This window comes from Pristiophorus japonicus, chromosome 9 (assembly GCF_044704955.1).
Source record: "Pristiophorus japonicus isolate sPriJap1 chromosome 9, sPriJap1.hap1, whole genome shotgun sequence".
Lineage (NCBI taxonomy): Eukaryota > Metazoa > Chordata > Chondrichthyes > Pristiophoridae > Pristiophorus > Pristiophorus japonicus.
Genome location: NC_091985.1, coordinates 203,065,867 through 203,077,455, shown reverse-complemented (window position 1 = coordinate 203,077,455; position 11,589 = coordinate 203,065,867). Strand labels below are relative to the sequence as shown.

Sequence of the window (11,589 nt, the reverse complement as noted above, 5' to 3'; positions counted from 1 at the left end):
CAGGGATACGATCGCCTACGTGCAGGACAGTGGGGTGGACACATGCTTAATCAGCTTAGACCAGGAGAAGGCCTTTGACAGGATATTGCACATGTACCTGATGGACGTGCTCTCCAAAATGGGGTTTGGGGCGGGTATCCGCAATTGGATCCAACTGCTCTACAGAGACATCAGTAGCGCAGTTCTAATCAGCGGGTGGGAAACTGAAAGCTTTCCGATCAGATCTGGAGTCAGGCAAGGCTGTCCTCTCTCGTCTGTCTTGTTTGTGTGTTGTATTGAGCCCTTTGCCGGGTCCGTCAGGAAGGATGCAGGCATTAGAGGGGTGACGATCCCAGGCAGCAGAGGCGCTCAGGTTAAGACCTCCCTGTACATGGATGACATAGCCATCTTTTGCTCGGATCCGCAGTTGGTCCGCAGATTGCTCACAATCTGTGAACAGTTTGAACTGGCTTCGGGAGCGAAGGTCAATTGCAGCAAAAGCGAGGCCATGTTCTTTGGCAACTGGGCTGACCGATCCTTTATTCCCTTCACCATTAAGCCAGATTACCTGAAGGTGTTGGGAATATGGTTTGGAGCGGACGGGGCGTGCACCAAAAACTGGGAATAGCGTATCGCCAAAGTGAAGCAAAAACTGGGATGGTGGAAGCTGTGCTTCCTCTCCATGGCAGGAAACAACCTGGTCATCAGGAGTGAGGTACTCTCGGGGTTGCTACATGTGGCACAGGTCTGGCCCATCCCTCGCACCTGTGCCGTGTCTGGAGGTCCAAAATGGAACGTGTCCGCGAAACGCCCCCACCAGTTGGACCATGCCTGTCCACCTGTTCTTCATGGAAAAGTTTTTCACAAAAAACCCATTTGACCACAAAGCCATAAAACAGTGGTCAGCACGTAAGGTCCTGGACGCCCTACGAAAGAAGGAGATGGTGGACCCTGTCAGGTGGTTCCTTGAGCGGACTGTCGAACTCGTTTGGCAGAACGTCTCATCGCCAGAGCTTTCACACAAGCACCAAGATGTAGCTTGGTTGGCGGTGAGGAGGGCCCTACCTGTCAGAGCGTTCATGCACAGCCGACGTCTCAGCAACACGGCATGGTGCCCCCGAGTCGGCTGCGGGGCGGACAATACTGTCACCCATCTCCTTAAAGGTTGCGACTTTGCAAGGCAGGTCTGGAAAGAGATGCAGTGGTTGCTGACGAGGTTCATCCCAAGCAGCTCCATAACACAGGACTCTGTGCTCTACGGGCTGTTCCCAGAGACACGCACCAAGACAGGCATCACCTGCTGCTGGAGGGCCATCAATTCGGTGAAAGACGCACTTTGGTCTTGCCGAAACTTGCTGGCCTTCCAGAGCAAGGAGATTTTTATTTTTTTATTTTTTCATTAATTCGTAGCCAATCGTTCCAATTCTTTGTCAAATCACAAACGCCAGAGGTCACCTTGCACATGCCAAGGATCACTCTGCGCCAATGCTGTTAGCCAAAAGGCCTAGAGCCACTGCACTGTTCCTGGAAGTACTGCAATACCAGGTTCGTGCCATGGAGGTGGATGGGTCAGGTCCCCCACACACCTCCGTGGAGGTGGATGGGTCAAGCCACCCCACCCACCTACCTCCGTGGAGGTGGATGGGTCAAGCCACCCCACCCACCTCCTGTTTCCAAAAAAGCAAGCATATACCTTCCTGACCAGGGAGAAACCACCCGGAGGTCATGGTGGCTGGTCAGGTTAGTTATGCATGATCTTAGCCAAAAGGCCGAGAAGCGATAGGAGATTTTTTTTTTTTTTTTTTTAAATTCATGTCCAATCGTTATCCAATCGTTACAATTCTTTGTCAAACGCCAGAGGTCACCCTGCACCAGTCAAGGATCACTCTGCGCCAATGCTCTTAGCCAAAAGGCCTAGAGCCACTGCACCGTTCCTGGAAGTACTGCAATACCAGGTTCGTGCCATGGAGGTGGATGGGTCAGGTCCCCCACACACCTCCGTGGAGGTGGATGGGTCACCAATCCCACCCACCTCCTGTTTACAAAAATGTAAGCATATACCTTCCTGACCAGGGAGAAACCACCCGGACGTCATGGTGGCTGGTCAGGTTAGTTATGCAGATCTTAGCCAAAAGGCCGAGAAGCGATAGGAGATTTTTTTTTTTTTTTTTTTTAAATTCATGTCCAATCGTTATCCAATCGTTACAATTCTTTGTCAAACGCCAGAGGTCACCCTGCACCAGTCAAGGATCACTCTGCGCCAATGCTCTTAGCCAAAAGGCCTAGAGCCACTGCACCGTTCCTGGAAGTACTGCAATACCAGGTTCGTGCCATGGAGGTGGATGGGTCAGGTCCCCCACACACCTCCGTGGAGGTGGATGGGTCACCAATCCCACCCACCTCCTGTTTACAAAAATGTAAGCATATACCTTCCTGACCAGGGAGGAACCACCCGGACGTCATGGTGGCTGGTCAGGTTAGTTATGCAGATCTTGACAGTTACAGTGAGCGACCCTCACCCTGAATAAACAGTGATAGGAGAATAAAAGCGATAGGAGATGTCCATGTCTGCGTGTTGCAGACTGGCGCAATCCAAGATCCAGGATTACATGCTGAGGGACGCACTAACAATTGGTGCAGTCGCCGCAAAGGCACGGTGGGGAAGGGCCACAGTTTAAAGCTCTTCTACCACGGAAAACCCAGGGGCTGGAATCAGTATAAAACTCCCCTCAGGCTGCAATGGTAAAGCTTTTGTATACATAGAGCACCATGATCTGCAAAAACCTATGTAGTGCCATGTATAATGCAAGTTCTGTTGCATAATGCATGTTGGAAACAAATGTAACTGTACCCTTACTGTGTACCGTATGGTGACACATGTAATGTAACTTGATGAACGTACCACAATGTATCCTGGATATTAAGAATCGTACTTTGAAATGTAAAGTAAAGAAATGTACAAAGACTCACCGGTGAGGAAAGACCAATACGCAGCGGGCCAGGGGAGGGCGCCAGAGAACCGCGCTGGCCCGAGGCAGGTACAGTGACCCAGCGATGGGGAAAGAGCCTGAAGGTGTGTTGAGTCTTTACCAGCAGATGGCGCCAGGGAGCCTCGCCTGCCACAAGTGCAGTGACCCAGCGGAAGGGAAAGGACCTGAGGGCGGATCAACCCTTATAGGGCCTGGGCGGTGCGGAGAGAGAACAATGAATGGAGGGAACATTGGGCGAGTTCCGTTGCTCCATTTGGATTCTGCTCAACCTGATTTACTCTGTGTGCTCTGTGTAGGTGCTACTTTACTCCCGAATGCGGAAAGACAAACATCTGTCCTGGAGGCTGGATTTCATCCCTTGGCTCATAGACATCCAGAGTGATCCCATCATGATCCCGGCAGAATTTTCTCCGGGTTTCCCTAATCCAATATGTGGCGGAAGCACACGGTCCAGTTAACGCCCGATATTGGGATCCTGCCTTGGGTGGGGGCGGGGCGGGGAATCTGGCGGTGAAATCACTGCAGCAATGACATGGGCAATCTGCATTTCATTTCTGAAACTTTCTGACCACAGCACTGTCTGAGGAAGTCGGTTCCTCTCACACTGAAGCCTCACATTCACACACTCTTCGGATTGTTCTTACTGTGTGAAATACAACACAGGACCACCCTGCCGGATGGTCCTGAGGACAGGAGGCCCACGGAGAACACAGCCCAGGCCCAGTGGGAGGAGGTTGGCCTTGGCAGTGAGTGTCACCTCCAGCTCCACCTGGAGTCTGCTCCAAGTGTTGCTCACTCTCTGGGTGAAGAAGAACTTCCTGAGATTAGTCCTACGTTTATCATCTCCCAGTGTTACCCCGTGTCCCAGAGGCCTTCGCTCACAATTTAACTTAAAGCGATGTTTCGAAGTCCCGCTTTTCCACCCACAAAGATAGATCAGAGTATTTTCTAAATGGTGGGAAGCTAGGAAGTGTGGAGGAGGAAGGGGTTTTAAGTGCCCAGGCACACAAATCACTGAATGCCGGTAGACAAGGAAAAAAAGAATCAAACAGGATAAAGGAATGTTGTCCTTTATCTCGAGGCATTTGGAATACAATGGGCAGGATGTTTTGCTTGTGGTGTATGGGACCCTAGTTAGACTCCATCTAGAGTACTGAGTTCTGGACAGCACATCTCAGGAAAGATGTAATAGATTTGGAGGGGGTGCAGGGCAGATTCACCAGACTAATACCCGGGGCTCAGAGGGTTAATTTAAGAGGACAGATTTCACAAACCTGGCCTATATTACCTTGAGTATAGAAGGTTAATGGTGAACTGATTGAGTTTTATTAATGTTAGGATAAGTTGATAGAGTAGATGGAGAGAAACCATTTCCTCTGGTCCAGAAGAAGGGTGCATAACCTTAAAGTTAGGTGCTGTGTTGAAAAACACTTTTTCACACAACGGTCGTGCAAATATGGAATACTCTTCTTCAGGCTGTGGGTCAGTTGGAGCCTTTGAGACTGAGATTGACAAATATTTGTTGGGTAAGGGTATCAATGGGAAGGATGCAGAGGTGGAGAATATTTCTGCTTTGGATGGTGCCAGCTCCAGCACGCGGTGTTGTGCTGAATAATCGACTGTCCTGATGACAGGAGGCCCGTGGAAAGAACAGCCCAGGCCCCAGTGGGAGGTGGTTGTCCTTGGCAGTGAGTGTCACCTCCAGCTCCACACGAAGTCCGCTCCAAATGTTGCTCACTCTCTGGGTGGAGAAGAATTCCTGAGATTTGTCCTAAGTTTATCATCTCCCAGTGTTAACCCCGTGTCCCAGAGTCCTTCTCTCACAATTTAACTTAAAGTGATATTTCGAAGTCCCACTTTTCCACCCGCATAAGAATCTTTTTCCGAGCTCCTTCCAGCATCTCCTTTTCAGTTTGTGAAGCCCATGTTTCCCCAGTCTATCTCAAACCTCAGTCCTTTGACACCAGCATCAGCCTTTGCCACTTCCCCGCACTGCCTCCAGTGCCTGGAGGTCTCCCCAGTGTTTTGCAGATAACGAGTTGTCCGGAAAATGGCCAGGACCGAGCAGACATCCCTCTAAACCTCCGGAGGCAAATCTCCTCGCAAGCAGCAACCTGCCGAGTGGTGAGAGAACCCCAGGAGCGGGGGATAGAGGAGTATAAACAGGGACAGCGAATAACAATTGTGCTCCCACTGTGAGGAGCCAGTGTCTCAGAGACTGTGAACAAACTCTGTCCCAGTGTGAGGAGCCAGTGTCTCAGAGACTGGGTGAGACTGTGGATACACAGTGTCCAAATGTGAGGAGCCAGTGTCTCAGAGACTGGGAGCAGGAAGTGTTCCTGGAACCAGTCTGAATCCTGCTGTGAAATTAAATCTGGACCAGGCCTGGCTCGGTTCATCTTCCCTCTCCATTAGTGCAGAACTGCCAGCAACAAAGATCTGAAATATTTATCAAGGAACATTTTAATCCTAATTCCAATTTCATCTTCTCCAGTAATACATCATTGAGAGTCGGGAATAAGGAATGTTATAATCTTTCACACAAACATTCTTCAATTAAGCAAACGCCAAAGATGTGAATTAAATTTGAGCTGACAGGTTGTGTTTCCCATTCTGTGAAGGAGTGGCCTGCTCTATCCTCAGACACTCCGGAGCTGCCACCGTTCCATGTTTTAGAATCAAACAGAACCCATTGTCTCACCGGTTACATCAGTTGTCGCCATGGTCCACATGAAGGAAGTCCGAGGGACTGCCCCATGTCTCCCCGCACTGTACAGAGGGGACATGTTGTGCTGGGATTGGTAAGCTCCATCCCTCTTGCTTTATTATCTCATTAATTCAGCGTCAGTTCTTTATATTATCGGCCCACACCACGGAAAATACTCCTGACCCTGCAAATGGGGCACTAAATCCGCCTGAGAGAGACAACAATGGGGCTGGTGTGGGGCATGAAACCATGTTGTACTGGGAGGCTCTCTGAGTCTGTGTCTAAGGCCCATGTGCTGCCTTTGGCCGATACTACAATGCCATCCCAGCACAGTGTTAGAGTTTGAAAATTACACTCCGGGAGATGCTGGGTAGATTCAGATTATTGCAGAATATAACTGGAGCCAGTAAACTCAGAAAGCCCACCAGTGGGTGAAAGCCCTTTTCTCCGGGCTGTAAAAATGAACATTCCTTGCTGGAATCACCAGTCATGGTGGGGAGAGGCTCGGCTTTGCTCAGAGTGGCCGGAGATCAGTGAATTCGGTGAAGAGAGTCTCAGAGCAATTGATCCTGGTGCTGAATTTCCACCAAGTGACACCGGACCTCAAGGTCCCATTCAACTGTGGACAGACTCCAAGAGCTGTTCTCATGTGCTCTGATTCTCTGGGACTATCCCTTTGTGTATAATGGTCTGTCGGGAATGTTTCCTCTCTTTAAAGAGCCGTGATAGATGCCTTGCACTCCCTCCGTGGTCTGTGGGGATCTGCAGACGGATCCTATGCTGGGATCCAGTTTGTTGTCTCACGGGAGCAGTCACACCAGCAAGGCATCACTCACAGTTTTACTCCTGTGCCCTCAGACCCACAGGTTTAACTCTATGATCAGTAAGTTCTGGAATCTAATCCTTTTTCATCAGTGGTATTTCTCTATTTGGAGTTCCAGCTCCGACTCATTCCCCTAGTTTACCAGGAGTTCACTGATCAGGTGTCCCTTCATTTCTTTGCAAAGGTTGTTATTTTCCCATCCTGTGATCCCGGGTCTGCAGCAGAGGTCACGGTACATGGTTATTAAGGAACAGACACCAGATTAGAAAGTGTGTCATTCTATATCTGCCCTTCTGTCTGTTTCCTCTGCCTCACACAGCTGTAAGAGCGGGGCGTATTTGCACTTCCAGGGGCACAGCCGTTGGTCAGTTTTACCCTCCTGCCCATAACACAATTATTTTCAGACCATTCATCAAGTTCCCTCCAAACTCTCCGGGTCTCTGGGATTACAATGTGGTACAATACACACAACAATGCCTTGTTATTATCTCATGTGTGTCCTTAATGTGGACCGTTACAACCCTGAATAGACGGCAGTTATACCTGATCTGGGCGGCTGGGATTGCTGTTTATATTTGTTAACATTGCACTGGTACACCGTGGCTGCAGTGTGTACCATCTACAAGATGCAGCAACTTGCCATGGCTTCCATCACCTAGACCTGGGCTGGGCAATTATATGGGCTGAAGAGCCACTTAACAAGTTTTGTTGAGCTGTTGAGGGCCGCCCACCAATGTTGGTCCTGAGGTGCGTGGCCGCACGGTCAGCAACAATCGTGCGGTCCCGTGCAGGCCACTCCCCACCTGTCGCTGGAAGAGACACTGCGCATGTGCGGCAGCCTAGTATTCGAGCAGCAAATTTAAAGGGACAGTGTGCGGAAAAAAATTAGAGGGAACATTTGATCAACATGAACATTGCATAAACATTGCATAAACATAAATCAGATAGTAGTCAGATGCTATCTTACATACACAACATGAATTTGATACGGTCTAGAAATGAATCAAAGATAAAAGTTGAAAATGTTGTGGTATCTTCTGGTCTCTGTAAATCAGTGCTGTGAAATAGAACAGTAGCCTCTTTAGAGCCTGTGTCAGCTTCAATTCCCCACTTCACTCATCCTTATGTCCCTCTGCAAAGATTACTAATGCCGGCCCAATTGGTGACAGATGAGAACTCCCCTGCCGTCATACTCTGGATACAGGGAGAGGAAAGATGCAGCGCCAGTCACTTTCTTCGGTAAAAGATCTGTGGAGATGAGCAGCCATGACTCTAAAATGGATAGGGCATATTCTAGTACGCAGTACATTCTGGGTACGTCCGTCCGCCATTGGTGCCCAGACTCACGGAACGGATCCTTTTAATCGGTCCAGGGAGAATCGATTTTGCGAATTATTAATTTGAATGAAGTAATACTATGGTTTTTCCTTGGCTGCAGTTCGGGACTGTCTCTGACCCATGCGAAGTGAAAGTGGATAGACGAATGTGCAGCTCGAGCTCCGGCTCACGTTCTATTTCTGACCCATCCAGCGGGCCGGATAGAATGACATGGCGGGCCGGATATGGTCCACGGGCTGTATTTTGCCCACCACTGCTCTACACTGTCCCATCAAACACTCCCAAGTCACGTACAGCTTGGCTTACATACAGAGTAAACCATATGTAAACTACCCAGCAAACACTCCCAAGTCAGGTACAGTACGTGTTAGATACGTTTCAGATACAGGATAAAGTTCGCTCGACCCAGTTACATCAAAAACTTCCAGGACAGCGAGACAGGGTTAGATACAGAGTAAATCTCACTGTATAGTCATTCATCGAACTCAGATACAGCATGAGGCCGAAGCAACCTGCCGCTCCTCTGACACCATCCAATGAATCACACAATGTACAGCATGGTATGAATACAGGACAGAAATCCCTGTACATTAAGGATCACGCACTCCCAGGTGAAGTATGAGCTAACTTTACAAACCATCCCCTGCCGGAATCATTGGCCATGGCGCGGAGAGGCTCGGCTTTGCTCAGAGTGGCCGGAGATCAGCGAATTCGGGGAAGAGAGTCTCAGAGCAATTGATCCTGGCGCTGAATTTCCACCAATCGACACCGGATCTCAAGATCCCATTCAGCTGTGGACAAACTCCAAGAGCTGTTCCCATGTGTTCCTAATCTCTGGGACTATCCCTTTGTGTGTAATGGTTTATCGGGAATGTTTCCTCTCTTTAAAGAGCCGTGATAGCATCCTTCAGTACCTTGCACTCCCTACATGGTCTGTGGGGATCTACAGCCGGATTCTCTGCTGGGATCTAATGCGGAGTCTCACGGGAGCCGTCACAGCCATCAAGGCCTCACTCACAGTTTTACTCCCGCGTCCTTAGCCCCACGGGTTTAACTCTATGAACAGGAAGTTCTGGAATCTAACCCTTTTTAATCATTAGTATTTCTCTATTTGGATTTCCAGCTCCGACTCACTTCCCTAGTTTACCAGGAGTTCACTGATCAGGTGTCTCTTCATTTCATTGCGATGGTTGTTATTTACCCCATCCTGTGATCCCCGGGTCTGCAGCAGAGGTCGCGGTACTTGGTTATAATGGAATGGACAGCAGGTTGGAAAGTCTGTCATTCGATATCCGCCCTTCTGTCTGTTTCCTCTGTCCCGCACAGCTGTAAGAGCGGGGTGTATTTGCACTTCTAGGAGCACAGCCAGTGGTCAGTCTTACCCTCCTGCCCATAACACAATTATTCTCAGACCATTCATCAAGTTCCCTTCAAATTCTCCGGGTCTCTGGCATTATAATGTGGTACATTACACACAACAATGCCTTGTTATTATATTATGTGTGTCCTTAATGTGAACCATTACAACACCCTGCCGCCGCCCGCTCTCCCCCTGCCGCTGTCGTGGCTCAGCGCGAGGCTCGGCAGCTTAGCTCTCTCTCCCCCCGCCCAAACTCTTCTGCTGCTTCTCGCCCCGCCGCTTCTCTCCCATCCCGTCCCTTCTCTCCCCATGCATGACAGAACACGTCCGGGTTGCTGTCAGCAGCTGACCTCCCGTGGTCCGGAAAATTATATGGTCCGGCACTAGTCAGGTCCCAAGGATGCTGGGCCAGAGACGTCCAACTGTTTAACATTTGGTCCTCTCATCCATTGATATATATTGTGAATAGCTGAGACCCAAGCACCAATCCTTGTGGTACACCACCAGTTACAGCCTGCTAATCTGAAAATGAACCTTTTATTCCTACTCTCTGTTTTCTGTCCATTAACCAATCCTCAATCCATGCTAGTATATTGTCCTCAATCCCTTGAGCCCTAATTTTGTTCAATAACCTCATGTGGCACCTTATCGTATGCCTTCTGAAAATCTAAATACGCCGCATCCACTGGTTCCTACTTATCTGTTCTGCTAGTTACAACCTCAAAAAACTCTTAACAGATTTCTCAAACATAATTTCCTTTTCATAAAGCCGTGTTGATTCTGCCTAATCTTAATATTCGCTAAGTGCCTATTACCACATCCTTAATAATAGAATTCAGCATTTTCCCTACTGCTGATGTCAGGCTAACTGCTCTATAGTTCCCCGTTTTCTCTCTCCCTCCTTTCTTAAATAGCCCAGTTACATTTGCTACCTTCCAAACCATGGGAACCGTTCTAGAATCTATGGATTTTTGGAACATGACAACCAATGCATCCACTATTTCTATAGCTACCCTTTTCAATACTCTAGGATGTAGGGCATCAGGTCCAAATGATTTATCGGTTTTCAGTCCCATTATTTTCGCCAATACTATTTTTTTACTAATACTAATTTCTTTTAGCTCCTCATTCTCGCTAGACCCTGGGTTCTCCAATTTCTTTGCACCTTCTTCCATGAAGACAGACACAAAGTATGCGGTTAATTTCTCTGCCATTCCTTGTTCCCCATTATAATTTCTCCTGTCTCAGCCTGTAGAGGACCCACATTTATTTTTGCTAATCTTTTCCTTTTTACATACCTATAGAAGCTTTTGCACTCTCTTATTTTGTCTCTTGATAGTTTACTCTCTTATTCTAGTTGCCTTTTTTTTCCTCAATTTCCTGATCCTCTCCTCCTTTGCTGAATTCTAAAATCTTCCCATGCTTACTGCTCTTTTTGGCATCATTATAAGCATCTTACTTTCATCTAATACTATCTTTAGCTTCTCTTGTTGGCCACTATTGGACCACTATGCCTGTGGGGTTTTTTGTGCCTTAAATGAATGTATGTTTGTTGTAAATTATGAATACATTTTTTTAATGCTAGCCATTCCTTTTCTACCATCATACCTTTTAATGTAGTTTATCCATCTACCTTAGCCAACTCTCCCCTCATACCTACATAGTTTCCTTTGTTTAGATTTAAGATCATAGTTTGGATTTAAGTAAATCACTTTCAAACTTAATGCAAAATTCTATCATGTTATGGCCACTCTTCCCCAAGGGCCACTTTCCTACAAGATTATTAATTAACCCTTTCTTATTGAACAATACTAGATCTACAATAGCCTGTTCCCTAGTTGGTTCCTCAACATATTGATCTAGAAAACCATCTTGTATACCTTCCATGAATTCATCCTCCAAACTATTACTGCAACTTTGGTTTTCCCAGTCTATATGCAGATGAAAGTCCCCCATGATTACTGTATTACCTTTGTTACAAGCACCATTAATTTCCTGATTTATACTGTGCCCTGCATTACCACTATAAGCAACCCCCCCCCCCAATGTTTTCTGCCCCTTGCTCTTTCTTAGCTCCACCCAAACTGATCCTACTTCTTGATTTTCCGAGCTCAGATCCTTTCCCTCTGCTGTCTTTAGCCCATCCTTTATTATCAGGGTTGTGCCTCCTCCTTTTTCATTTTGCCATTTCTTCTAAAAGTTCGGTATTCTGGAATATTTAGTTCCCAACCATGGTCACGTTGCAACCATGTCTCCGTAATGGCTATTAGATCAAACCTATTAATTTCTATCTGTGTTATTAATTCATCTATTTTATTGTGAATATTTCATGCATTCAGGTATAGTGCCTTTAGCTTAGACTTTCTTCTATTTTTCCTTGATGTCTCCTCAG

At 47.6% G+C, this 11,589-nt stretch overlaps 1 non-coding gene and 1 pseudogene across 1 annotated transcript; both read right to left on the bottom strand.

Moving 5' to 3' along the window:
• Nucleotides 1–1,564: 1,564 nt before the first annotated feature.
• On the bottom strand, nt 1,565–1,760 carry LOC139274375 (U2 spliceosomal RNA). The gene has a single exon (XR_011595455.1). It is a non-coding gene; the product is annotated as a U2 spliceosomal RNA (small nuclear RNA).
• A 137-nt stretch (nt 1,761–1,897) lies between these two features.
• Nucleotides 1,898–2,127, bottom strand: LOC139274356 (U2 spliceosomal RNA; annotated as a pseudogene).
• Between the last annotated feature and the right edge of the window lie 9,462 nt (nt 2,128–11,589).